A 14,994-nucleotide genomic window follows, 5' to 3' on the forward strand; every position below is an offset into this window, starting at 1 on the left:
AGGATGGTCTCTATATGTCCTGCTTTTATGAGCTATTGAGCTTAAGGAGGTGTATGCACTTGGTACATTTGGCACTTGGATCAAATATTGTTTATTAATTGCTTATGTGTATTCGTTCATTCATATGCATTGTCTATCAACAGTATAATTATTTTGTTCTTACATTTATCGGACTTATGGAGAGTTATAAATGTATAAGTTATTATTATTGTTTGTTGAGTGCTTGCTTGCACCTCGGTCAGGTTATTGATTGTTCGGACTAGCCGATTACTTTATTATTTATTATTATTATTAACTTGTGGTAGGATGATTATGGAATGGTACCTATGATTGTCGGTACATTTTTTATTCCTTATCATTCTCTATTATTATTAAGTTACATTATTGATAGGTTACCTCATGATTAGTAACACTTTTATTATAGGCTTGAGGTTGCTAGTATTAGCTCGCCTATTTGGTTATGATCCTTGAGATATTAGGTCGTTTCTCTCAGGTAATAACCTTTGAGTTTGTAGTCCTATATATGTACATATATACAAATATATATATATATATTGATTAAACTTATCTCTATTTTGTATTTCAAAGATGGTTGTGCATGTACCTTTATTCTGTATTTTATTTTTTACTCTTATTATGTTAGAAGCTCTTGTACTGACTTCACCTGGTCTTGGGATTGTAATCTTAGTCTATTATTTAAGTTTATTTTCGTTGTTTTTTTTTTTCATTTCTCTTGATAGTCTGTAATATGTTGTTTCAAATTATAGATTGGTTTACCGACTGGGGTTTATGGTAGGGGTCATCATGACCTGAGAAATCGATTCATGACAAATGGCCACTTCCCTTGTAGCTTTAGTTATTTATATCCCTTTTAATTTGTTTCCTTTTTATTTCCGTACTTCTTTTTTTTTCTTTCTTTCTTGATTTTTTTCATAAAATTATTTCAATCATATTTTATTTTTACACCATAATCTAATTCACACTCAACTTTTATTTTATGTACTCCTTTTCTTCTTCTTTTTTCTTTCTTTTTTTCTCATTTATTTCTTTATTCATTTTTTTCTCTTCTTATTTTTTCCTTAATTTATGCTTTTATATTTCTCTTTTTTTTCCTTTATCAACTTCTTTTATTTTTCTATTTTGTATTTTTTATTTTCTCTTTGTTTTTCAATTTCTTTATTTCTTTTTCCTTTCTCTTTCTTTTTTTTTTCTTTCATTTCTTTATTCTTTATTTTTTTTTTCTCTACTTCTTTTCTTTTTCCTTTTTTGTGCTTATATTTTTTTCTATTTTTTCCTTTATTGGTTCTTTTAATCTTACATTTTTTATTTTCTCTTTGTTGTTCGATTTCTTTATTTCTTGTTTCTTTTCTTTTTTTCATTTATGTATTTATTACCACAAGGTAATTTCATATTTTTGGTCCTTTTTCATTTTTGTTTTTTTGTTTTATTTTTTTTATAGTTTTATTTGATTCTCTTTTCCTTTTTTATATCTTTTTTCATTTGCTTCAATCTCTATATACTATTATGGTAGCACTGCTGTTTCTTTCAATCCTTAATTTGACCTCCATGATACTGTAGTAGTATATCTATACACTATCGTGGTATCATTGATATCTACTTCAACCCATCTGTCACACCTCCATTGTACTATTACAGTATAATACTGCATGGTATCATTGAGCTTTCTACGGTCTATCATAATATCATCACAGTGTATTTATACATTGTTATTCCATCACTGATGTTTGCTTCAATCCTTCAATAAGACCTCCATTATACTATCACAGTATATTTGTATATTGTCATGGTATCATTAATGTCTGCTTCAATCCTTCAGTAAGACCTCCATGATATTATATAGTATATATATATATATACTAACATAGTATGTTTATATTTTCATCAGATCATGATGATACCATCATAGTATATCTATATATTGTTATGGTATTATTGATGTCTTCTTAAATACTTATGAGAAATCTCTATAATATCAATAAATCTATATACTATCATGGAATTATTAATGTCTACTTCAATCCTTCGGTCAAATCTCCATGATACCATCACAGTATATATATACTTACATATTATTATTCAGATTTGCTTTGGTCCATAGTGATATCATCACACACAAACACACACTAAAATGATAATATCATAATATATCTATATACGGTCATGGTATCAATGATTTTTACTTCAATCCTTTAGTGATACCTCTTGATACCATCACGATGTATTTATATATCGACATGATATCATTAAAGTTTTCTTCAGCCTTAATAATAATATCATAATATATCTATATACTATCATGGTATTATAGATGTCTTCATCACTCCTTTAGTGATACCTCCATAATATCATCGCAGTATATTTGGTTTGCTCCATAATACTACCATAGTATTAATGATACCATAACAATATATTATTTACTGACATGGTATCATTGGTTTCTACTCTAGTTCTTTAGAGAACCTCTATGGTACTATTACATTATATGTGTATACTGACATGGTATCATTAAGGTATGTTCCAATCCTTTAATAAATCACAAGATTCAATGGCCTTATTTATATTTTTTACTCCATGTCAAGTCAAGACATGACAAATCAAATTGAAATAGATACAGTAGATGCTTTGTTTTCATTTGCAAGAACAGAAAAAATATTAAAATACATGTTTCATTAGTTTAGATTTTAATAAAAAAGAAGGTTAACTTTGATATTTTTCTTAATTATTTCTTATTATAGTTTAGCTATTTATTTTTTAACTTATTTTAATCTAAAAGTAGTTGATACTTTTATTTTTTTTAATAAGGTAAAAATATAAAAAGGGGAAAATATTAAAACTAAAATAAACTAACAAAAAGGAGGAAAAAGAATTAAAAGAAAAAATGGGAAAACAAGAAGAAAAAAAAGAAAATAATAATAAAATTATCACCAAATGATTTCTCTATTAACTTATTAAAAGAGACAAAATAATAAAAATGGAAAAGGGCCTAATATTTCCTTCAACTATGTAAAATTGTGCAAAAATGTCCTCCTTCTATCTATTGGGCTAAAATGCCCTTTCCGTCTACCTATTAGGCCTAAAACACCTTTCTCACCTACCTGTTACGCCAAAATGCCCTTCATGTCTACCTATTGCGCCTATTTTTTCCTTTTATTTAGGCAAATTACATGAAAAGAGCATCTTTAAAACTTAATTACATAAATAATAGTATTTTTTTTTATACTACCAAAATAATTTTTTTTTACATATATAGCCATTTAAAAAAAATAGAGAAGATAATTATAATTCCTAATTTAATGCTATAAATAATTATCAATTCACCTTAATTTAAAGATATATTTTCAATCTTCAAATTAAAAATAGATAAATATAATCTCTGCTTTCAAATCTTTCTCTCTTATATTAAAAATTCAAATATTTTTAAATAAACTAAGTATTCCATTATTTTCTCGTGTATGTTTCATTTTGTTTTCATGTATCTTAATCATCTAGTATTATTTCATTATCGTGTATTTTTAATACTAATGTAATGGGTTAACCATAATTTTTATGGATAAATATTTATGAAATAAAAATAATGATGTTGGAAGTACAGTTATACCATGTATTCTGTTGTATAAATATAATTTATGTCAAGTTAGATTATTATTATATTTTTTATATAATTTATAGGATAAATCTTCACAGTATATCTCATTATGTTGGAGTACTTTTCTTGTCAAAAACTATTTATTAAATATAAATATATAATTCACATATTACATGGTATAAATCTTTTATATATAAGATATACCATGTATTTTTATGGAATAAATATAATTTATATAGTATAAATATAATTTGCAAAGTATAAATATACCATGTATTTTTATGATCTACATAAAATTTATATAATATTTAAATATTATTATGGTATAAATATACCTTATATTTTAAGGAGGCATCGTGAAAGTAGGCAATAAAAATGAAAAACATAAAATTTTGATATAGTATATAAAAAATAAATGAACAAAGGCTTCCATAAAGATAGATAATAAATAAAAAATATTAAAATTTAATATATAATTATTTTCCTATTTATTAGGATTTGTTATAAACGTAATTATTTTACATGCTATATCTGACAACTAACTAATACATCTATGTATATGTAATAATTTTTTAAAAAATGGTTATTTATGTTGTTTTTCTTTTTATTTATTAGATCAATTTAGAATGACGAAAAATTGATATTTTGCACTATTTATTTGGTTAATATTAATAAAGATAATAGATATTTTATGTAGTTTAATAAAGATAAGTTGTGGTATTATATAATATTTTTCTTAAATAAAAGGGCAAAATAGCACCAAAAGGTAGACAGAGAAGACATTTTAGGCACAATAGGTAGACAGGAAGGACATTTTAAGGCCTAATAGATAGACAAGAATGGCATTTTTGGCCCAATAAGGTAAGTAGGGGCATTTTTGCACTATTTCACATAGTTGTAGGGTATTTTAGGTCCTTTTCTGTAGTAAAATAATGAATGAATATATGATTAAAATAATAAATAAAATGAAAACAATAGTTAAAAAAAGTTAGAAATGCAATAAAGAAAATAAAAAATAATAAAACAAAGCCCAAAAAGCAATGAATGGTATTGCAACTACCAAAATTTAAAATATATAAAAAAAGAATATGTACTTAAGGTTAAGGTTGTTTGAAATCAAACCATATCTGATAAGCCAACTGCAAAATTGACTTGTTGACTTATGGATATTGGTACTAAAGGTTAGGGTTTCTCAACATCAAACAGCAATCGATAAGCCAATCACAAAACTGTCTAGTTGGCTTATTAGTATCGGTTTTTTAGATAAATGATTGGTTAATGGATTAAATTTTTATAATTAACGTCTTATTGGTGTGGGGGTGGATTACTCAATTTTATTATTGAATAAAATGTTAACCTATTAAAAGTTACCATATATACTTATACTTTTCCATCTAAATATATAAAATACATATCATATTAATATAAAAATATAAACTCTAAACCTAATGTATCTAAATTCTACTGTAATAACCTCAATCCCATTATTAACCCTAATAAAAACTAAAAAGTAAAGTTATTAGGAGTAATATATACTGATTTTTACCTCTTTCGACTTTTAGAGGCTTTTCAAAGCAAAGCCTCTAGGTGACTGCTTTAGTTCTTCCGCCGATATCTCTATCTTCATCTCTTCGTTGTTAATTCAATAATTTTTTTGATATTTTTAATTTCCTTTTTATGTTTATCTAATTATCGCTTTTTTCTGGTGAGTTGTGGATTTGTTATTTTCTTCCTTGCTTTTTCTTTTATTTTGCTTCAATTTTTTTATTTTGATATTAATGGTGATGTGCATGTACTTGGATATGTAAGTATAATTTACTGCATGTATTTTTTAGACTAATCCTTCAGAGTTTATTCCTTTAGTTTGTTCATTCCTTTAGTTTGTTCAATGTATAAGGTAAGTGTTTTATTAATCTTCACTTTATTTTAAATATTTGCAAGTAGTAAGTAATTGATGCAATTCTTTGTTTATATACAGGTTCGTAATTTGAGAAATTATTAGCCTAATTTTCTTATGGGTCACTAATTCTTGAGATAATTATTCTTGCATTATGTGATAGTTTCATGTTCTTTGCTCTAATACTAATAATTTCTTAAATTGATTATTCTAATAACAGTAACTCAAAATCAAATCATAGCATGGCTGAAGAATGATAAGGTTATGGGTGGAATTGGGGATTCAAATCGATTAAGTAATCTGAAACAACTAAAACTCAGTCGACTATTGCTAAAAGAAGGAAAAACGTTCTAATGTGTGGAATCATTTTATAGAAATTTCTAATTTTGAATGTACAGAAGCTTTTGTCTAGATTGTTTTATTTTGAGCTAAGGGTCTATCGGAAATAGACTCTCTATCTCATTTCAGAGGTAGTAGTATGGACTATGTACACTTATCCTCCTAGACCCCACTTGGTGGAAATACACTAGGTATGTTGTTACTGTTGTTGTTAAAGGTACAAAAGCAAAACGTGATGAATATTCTTTCAAGTCAAGAGATGGTACGTCCACTCTTCTTTGTCAACTAGTGATGTATCCTAAGTGTCCTTCTAGTGTTGATAAAAAAATCAAATATAACTTTTAAAGCTATTCCTGGGGGTAGTCAATATAACGTAGCTATTGTGTCTTGGAAATTTGACCAAGAAGAGTGTAGGAAGGCTTTATATGGTATGGTGATAATTGATGAGCTTCCTTTTAGCTTTGTTAAAAAAAGGTTTTCAGATGTTTAAGAAAGTGGCACAACCTCATTTTTGGATCGCTTCCTCTAGTACTGTCACTAGTGATTGTTTTATTCTTTTTAAAAAAGAAATACAAAAGTTGAACAGGTATTTTATGAAAACCAAATAGATAATGGAATATGAGTGACAAAATTAAAGGTGAATATATAGCGAATGGTATTGGTAGGTGCTTACGTGAGTGGGGAATAAATAAAATATTCATTTTCATTATAGATAACGTGGGCTCAGATGATGTAATACAATAATTATCTAAGCATTTGACAAAGATTGAAATAATTTGATGAATAGAGATCACCTTCATGTGAGATGTATTTCGCACATAATGAATCTTTTTTTCCAATATGGTTTGAAATAAAATTTTATGTCTATTGAACATGTTAGACATGCGGTGATATGTGTTAGTCAATCTCCTGGCAGGTTGAAAAGGTTTCAAGAAAATTGTGATGATGGACAACTTATTTGCAATAAAACTTTATACTTAGATGTTCCAACTAGGTGGAACTCCACCTACCTAATGTTGAGTAAGGTTGTTGAATTTGATAATACATTTACAAATTATGCTTCTCATGAAATTGGACTGAGACATTATCATGAGAATTCCTATATTCAAGTTGGAGTAACTGCTGGTGAACTTTTGAGTAGTGATTGGGTGCATGTGAAAAGAATTACGAATTTTCTTGAAAATTTTTTTCTTCACTATGAAAATATCTGAATCACTTTATGTTATATCTCATATTTATTTTCTTGAAATTTGTGTTGTTGTTGTTTATTTGAATTAATTAATTACAAGTGAAGATACCGATTTAAGTAATATGACAGGTTATAATGCTCATCTATACCTTTTAAAGTGGTGGAGGATGCGCGTTGTCAATATCCCAACTCGCGTTGAGGTTGAATCCCCAAGGAGTGAAAGATTGAGTTCTAATCTTGTGGGTAATTAATTCCTACTAAGATAATATCCAAAGTGTTAGTAAATTAAATGACATAAATAAACATGGGAGGAGTTCTTGGTTAAGGTAAAATGTATATCACTACTAACTTGAGTTCACAAAATAAACAACAAACTTTAACTTAACTCCGATATTTGAAGATTCTTAGGAATATGTCTACCTAAGAGCAACTTAAGTCCGGGTGTGTGAGATTTGATGCACATGCTAGTAAGTTACTAATGTGGTAGGATAGGTCTAGGACCCATGAGTCTAATTTCTCAATTAAACCTCAAATATTTCACTTGTTGACCCTTTTGGGTATCTAACAAGTGTGATTAATCAAATTCACCCACTACCTCAATTTTTGAATCTCTATTTCTAGGATGATACCCAAGGTAAAGTCAACTACAAAGTCACCCTTATGTCTAAGATAGTGAAAATGAGTAAACTAAACCTAATAATTGTATACTATTAACTTGGTTTCCGCATTCCTCTTTCAAGGATGATGAAGATTCCTAAAGTTCACCCAAATCTCTCTTTCAAGAATAGTTTAGGATTTCAAGAGCATAGAGTTTTCACCCACAAACCCATGTCGGTATTTGGGGTCTTCACCCACAAATTCCAACCAATTAAATCACGCAATTGTATTACCCTACATCATCTAACTAGCATGTACAAAAATACATCACAATCCACACCTAATTTATATCTTAGTTAACATAATCTCAAGACTAAAAGATTTAGCTACTCATAAAGAAAAGAGATAAGCATATGCCAAATGGGTTGTTCAAGGCATCCATTCTTCTCGCATACCAAACCAAAACCTACAAATCAAATGTACAGTTCTTACCCAATTTAGGGTTTCAATTACAAATTTAAAGTGTTACTAGTCTCTACAATTCCCAAAATGGGAAAGAGTTTTAAGCTTTTAAAGGATTTGGGGTCAGCTGCTGAAAATTATGAAACTGCCCTTAAGCTAAATCCAGCGTGACCGCGATTATACTAGATTAATCGCAATCATGGCTACCGCAACTGCGTGTAGATCAACACAAACACGATTGTTGATCGTCTTAATTTTCCATGATCGCATCCCTCAATCCGCGATCATGGTAACTGAGGATTGTTTCTTCTCAAGATATTCCATCTGCACTTCCTTGCTCTTTCTTTGGTCCTATTTAGCTCAAGTCCACATCTTTCAAACTCATTACCTGGATGCTTGCAAAATGTGGATATTATTTCATTTAATCATACATAGGTCTCTTTTATTGATTTGAAACATGGTAATATGCATGAATGTCAAGTGTAAAAGAGTGGTAAATTCATTACTCATCAAATGCCTCTAACTTAAAGTTTTGCTTGTCCTCAAGCAACACTACCCTATACCATGACACTATGCATATTTATGCTCACATTGAATGACCCAAATTATCATAATGAATTCAAGCTTAGTTTATACCACAATTTAGCTCTTCAAACATGGGCAAAAACGATTTTCATTACACGCCTCAACATAAAATGTGATTTTTCATGGATGCAAAAGACTTCAAATAGCGACAATGTCATAATCACCGATACTCCAGAAATGACTCACTTTTTGACCTCAACTAGACTATACTCTTTTTTGCCTCTTTTCTCAGAAGATGACAAAATCACCCACCTTAACTTGTTCATATGCCTCATCACAAGAAGGAAAATTTCACAAACCAAGCTACCAAGTATGCAACAAGGAATTTAAGTTCAAAACTCTCTCCCTCCAAGAACCCTCAATTCTAAAAAGTACCATGTCATAGGCTTGCCCCTATTTTCAATTGCCACTACAATGAAAATACTAGGTTGGGAATCACGAAAGGTTTTTTGTTCTTGTAAAGTAGGTTCAGGGTAAGGCATGATATCTTTTAGGAACAACATGGCTAAACCCTCCTTGAACATCTACATCACACTATTCCATCTAACTTTTGATCATGGGCCACTTCTTTTGTTTTTACTCTTTACACATGTGCCTACTTTTTATTTTTTTTGGTTCACCCATTTTTATTTTTATTTTTTTCTTTCACCCTTTGTGCTTCTCTTTCCTTTGCTGGGCTCTTTCTTTTTCTTATTATTTGTTCTCAACGCTTAATCTTAAGGGCACTCACTTACAACTTTGTGTCCCAATGTTACCTATTTTAATCATCACCACCCCCAACTTAGGCCTTTAGCCTCGAGTTGTAACTTTTAGTTCAAACAAGGTAGGATTCAAAAGAAGGGTAAATATTGAAAGTCTCACGGATAGTAATATGTTTTCCAAAGAAAGGTCTAAAGGCTCAAAGTGGGTTACTAGGGATATCATCTATGAAAGGGTAGGAATTATTAGGCTAAATTGGACTTCCAATGTTGCAAAGATGGCCTAAGATCCTCTCCCCAATGAAGTAGAATCAAAATTTTGCCTTGAAAGACTAATAGGGCAAGTTCTACATGGTACAAGTGCATATGAGATTTGGAAAAATAAGCTCACCACACACGAGATGTATTATTCTCCAAGGTGGTTCAATTGCCCCTTCCCCTAAGGACAAAAAAAAAAGTACCTCCCAATTTGCACAAGTCAAAATTTTTGAGTCACAAAAATAGAAAAAGATTTGTTACAAGGTTTCTCACATCCATACCCTCTTTGGACGGAGGAGGGGTGTTCACTTTGCATGGTCACCACACATGATTTACTAATTATGGCACCAACCAAAGCCTTAATCTCACATTGTGGTTTTCGTACGGGAGAACCAACTATATGGCTACACAATATTCTCCATAGGTATAAATGTGATCCCAAAATAAAAAATGCTACCAGTACTTAGACTATCCTTGCATTTGTGACTTCGATGCCATGGGTACTCAGACTTACCCTGCATCCATGGCTCAAAACCCAAACACAACACTTTCCCCCAAAGAATATCATCACTCAATATAACAGAGGAAATCTCATCTGAATTTCCATTAGTAAACTAAATAAAAAGTAAAAATCTAATAATTAAATTACTAATCCATGCAAATACGGCCACCATCAGAGTGCCCAAATATTAAAACCCAAATAAATAAACAAAAATATAAAAGTCGTAAAAAAGAAATAGGAAAATATCCCAAAATATCAATAATACAGGCCCATATCAAATGAATATGGAAACAGGCACCCCCCCAAAAAAAGGTAGTAGTGTCCTCACTGCATAAATAATCAAGAATAAGGAGAGATAAGGTTGCTCCCTAAAATCGTATCAAGAGTTATTGTCACTCTCAAACTCTGCAACATTATCAGCCTCCGTAGGACCAGACCACTCGACTAGGGCCTCATCATCACTCTCTACTTGGGATGAAGGAGGTCGATCATAAGGTTTTAGGACCTTTCAAAGGCCCTTCACTCCCTTCCGTATCTTCTTAAAGAACTTATCTCTCTTCTTCTCCCCCATAACTATTTTTTTATGTGTAACACAGAGATCACGATGTGAATTCGCTAAGGATAAGTAGGCTTTCTTAAACCTAGGAATGGTAGCTCTCTATTTCCTATGGTCCTTTTGATACTTTGCATAATCGTTCTGTGACGTATATGAATATTGAGTGTTGAAGGGCTTTTTCGGTCCCTGAGGTAGACTTGAGATGAGCTCCTTTATGGATGCAATATCAACTCCAATATCTTTAAGAGGCCTAACAGTAGATGTTATACATGACTCAGGATCCTCACATGTTAACTTCCCAAGTCGTTCTTTCTCTTCTTGCTTTAACTTAGTGTGCCCTCTCCTTGAATTCTCAAAGAATAAATGGGGGTATCAGGGTGCACCCAAGTGTCTCCAGAGTATTTTTCAACCCCGGCTCTCCTACAAAGCTTAGAAATTAAAGAGGGGAAGAACATATATGTACCACCATTATTCTTGAAGAATTTCATATAAAAAATATCAAGCAGAGCAACATTCAAAGGAATGTCATTAAGAATGCAAGCGACCATGTAGTTCCGCATATCTGGGGCTGATGTCATGTGGGTGCAAGGGGAGATTCGATTGTATATAATGTTCAAAGAAATCTGGTACTGAGAAGTGAATTCATTCATGTGGATATTACTATTGGTTTCCACCTATAAGACTTCCTTCAAAGGACACAATCTTTTCGCTAACCAGCTTTCCAGCTCACACCCTTTTTGTTGGAACTCCCCCATGTTTGCATTAGGGAGCCATAGGTATAGTTAATTTTCTCTACTCCAAAATTCATTATTTTCTACTAGATCTTGATAGTCATGTTAGATGGGTCTGATAAAGACACTATGCTAAGTTTGGCGAAGAATTCACAAAACCAATGCTTATTTTCCTTACATGAATTCAGGGCAAAACAATGCCACTCTATAGCCTTAAGCTTGTCATGAAATGCTGGGAGTCTTTCCAACACATTATCAAAACATATGCCTTTTTTTGGGAGCAACTTTGTCCTCGGAGTATCACTATAGTAGTGAGTGTGGCACTCGAATGCCATAAATCGGATATGGTCGTATTTGTCCATGAGATTATCCTAAAAAGCAACATACAACACACACAACCATCATTGACATTTTTATGCACAAAGTATGATATGCTACTCACCAAAGTCCATTAGATAGTTTCTTGGTGGTGTTTATGCAAAAATTTAAAGGGCAAGATTTTTTTGCAGGGTAGAAAATCATACTCCGTTACCACGATCGCAGGCCATGGAGCTGCGATCGCGGTCCCGATGACCAATATTGAGGTAACTGAGACCTATTTCAAACACATTTTTCATGTTCAAAATTTTTAAATTTAAGGACACAAGCATGTTCTATAAGAAGAATCCACCTTAACAGGGTGGAACAAGCCTACTAGGTACTCAATTACACCCTTAAAATATAAAACCATTAGTGATCACTCATTTGAGCATTATATCAAGCACTTGATGTTCAATCTTTATTTGACTCTATTTTCACATATATTTTGGGTAGTCAAGACCTCTTTACTTATGTGCACACCATAATCTAGCAGCTAAAGACCACACAAGCACAATTTATGAAATAGTTAAGTAAGAAAATCAAAGATTTAGGCCCTTTCTACAAAATGCATTCTTTGTCCTATTTTTAATAATCAATGTATGGACTTATGACAACTACTAGGTATGTGATGAAAGAGGGATGCAAGGACGCTGTTGGAGAGCTTACAATCTTGGCCAGAAATGGGTCTAATCAAAAAGTAAAGTTGAAAAGAGAGTAAGGGAAATGGGGGAATCAGATGGCTATATAGCTGAGATGAATGTGATTACAGTCAAGTTCCCATTATTACGAACATGCGGGTAACCTCGATTGTAGTAATCATGGTGACTTAGGGCATTTTCGCACCCCTATTTTCCCCTATTCAGCTCATTTCACAATTTGATAGATTTTCTCGTTGTTCAATTCATAGTGCAAAAATTTCACACTTTCCTCTTTTCAAGCTCCTCCAACACACTCAATCGTGCCACAAATGCATCCATAAATGCATGGGTTATTTAATTTTCAAAGTTAAAATCTACACTATAAAAGCAAAATTAAAGGATACGAGCCACTTTTGTGGAATTTGTGGGTTACCTCCCACTTAGCACCTTAGTTTACATCGTGTAACAACGTCTTCCTCCTTTCTCAAGTTGGGTCCTTAAAGGCCCCCTCCTTCTCTTCTTCAATTTTAACATCAATCATTGATATCACTTGATGTTCCACGGGTTGCTTCTTTGTTTTGATACTCAAAAAGAGGCCTCATCATCGTGAACTCTAAACTTTATTTCACCCAACTCTAAGTCAACAATATCCCATACGATGGCCAAGAAAGGTCAACCAATAATGATGGGAAATTTTTGGTCCATTTTGTAATCCAAAATCACAAAGTTCGCTGTAAGTATAAATTTGTCCATCTTGACTAGAATATCAAACAAACTTTTGACCAATATCTTGATAGATCGATCTGCCATTAATAATTTCATAGACGTTGGAGTTGGTGTACCCAATCTGAGCTTTTTATATATGGCAAAAGGCATGAGGTTTATACTTGCACTGTGATCCCATAGAGCTTTTGCGAACTTATACGTTCCTACAGTACAAGGGTTGGTAAAATCCCTGGGTCCTTCCTTCTTTTCCGCAATTTTGCTAATCATGATAGCACTACAACCATGGGTGACTTCAATTGTGTCACCTGCGATGAGCTTTTTGTTTGACATCAACTTCTTCATAAGCTTAGCATATCCCAAGATTTCTTAGATTGATTCAAGAAATAGGATATTGATAGAGAGGTTGCTATGCTTGGCCATGAATTTCTTGTGTTTATCACCCTCTTCTTTTCTTTGAAGCATGTGAGGGAACGGGTGAGGGACTTGTGTTGTAGGCATCCCATTACTTTGTGGTTTTTTATTTTCCACCATCTCTTCATCAAATTCCATCGGTTCCTTTTTATTATTTTTATCTTGAGATTTTAGTGGTGCTTCTTTAGACTTAACCTTAGGTATCTTGTCACCCAACTCTTCTTATAAGTGATTAGCAAGGGTCTTCCAATTCCTAGTGACTATTTCTAAAACTTGAGCTTCATTCTTCGAGCTCATAATAGTGTCATAAGGAAGACCATGTTTTGTGCTAGTATTTCATTTGGTGGAAATTTTCCTAAAAATTGCTTAATGGAGGGAGAGTGGGACACCACCATTTGGATTATGCTATGAAAAATCACCTTTCATTACACAAACCATATTGTTCGTTCCTTCCACTCCCATCAAGATCTTTGCCAAAACATCTTCAGGCTTGTACTTGTCGAGGTCAATGGAACTTGGCTCTTTGTTCTTTTCCCAATCATGGGGAGGCACATAGCACTCATAGTCAATATCTCTATCCCTCCAATAATGATTATGTTCACAATCCGTCCAACCTTGGTTCCTACCTTGCCTTTGATGGGCGGGGCGGGAACCCCCTGTATAGTTTGCCAAGTACAAGATCTCCTCATTAAGATTTTTAGTCTCTTCATCATCTTTATAGGCTTTTGATGCCATGACATTCACCACTTTTGTGAGTGCACCCATCACATGCTTTGTCAAAAGCTCTAGTTGCATCATCATCTTAGTCATGTTCTCCTCATTTTCTTCATCTCATTTCCTTTGTTCATTATCAACCAAGGATGTAGTAGGAGAACTCTTAGGAACCTCGACATCTCGGGTATGCCATCCTAGGTTTTCTTTGGTAACCTTCTCAAGCAAATTAATTATGGCATGATAATGGAACTTCACAAAAGAGCCACCCTACCACATTATTCAACACGATTTTATTAAGTGGGTCAAGAACACGATAGAAAATTTAAAGAAGCATATTCTATGGGAAATCGTGGTTTGGACATTATGTTAGTTTTCCATTGAATCTTTCCCATACTTCATACAAAGTCTCTCTATTTAATTGTCTAAAGTTGATGATTTTATCCCTCAATTGAAGTATTTTGGATGGTGGGAAATACCAATCAATAAAGGACATGGTGAGCTCATCCCATAAAGTGATAGACTGATCAAGAAAGGCCATGGTGAGTTCATCCCATGAAGTGATAGACCCAACATGAAGATATCAGAGCCATAATTTCACCTTCCTCATTAGAGAAAATGAAAAAAAAGAATTCGGATGGACTCTTGGGTTATGTGTGCGATATCAAAAGGTGCACACACCTCTAAAAAATTCTTCAAATGAAGGTTGGGGTCCTCATAAGCTTTC

The 14,994-nt window shown here is 32.1% G+C and overlaps 1 non-coding gene across 1 annotated transcript; it reads left to right on the top strand.

The window, feature by feature from the left end:
• Positions 1 to 14,614: 14,614 nt before the first annotated feature.
• Positions 14,615 to 14,721, top strand: LOC124898270. Its single transcript, XR_007055245.1, has one exon. It is a non-coding gene; the product is annotated as a small nucleolar RNA R71 (small nucleolar RNA).
• The last annotated feature ends 273 nt before the right edge of the window (positions 14,722 to 14,994 follow it).

The sequence above is a fragment of the Capsicum annuum genome, chromosome 4, assembly GCF_002878395.1.
Source record: "Capsicum annuum cultivar UCD-10X-F1 chromosome 4, UCD10Xv1.1, whole genome shotgun sequence".
Lineage (NCBI taxonomy): Eukaryota > Viridiplantae > Streptophyta > Magnoliopsida > Solanales > Solanaceae > Capsicum > Capsicum annuum.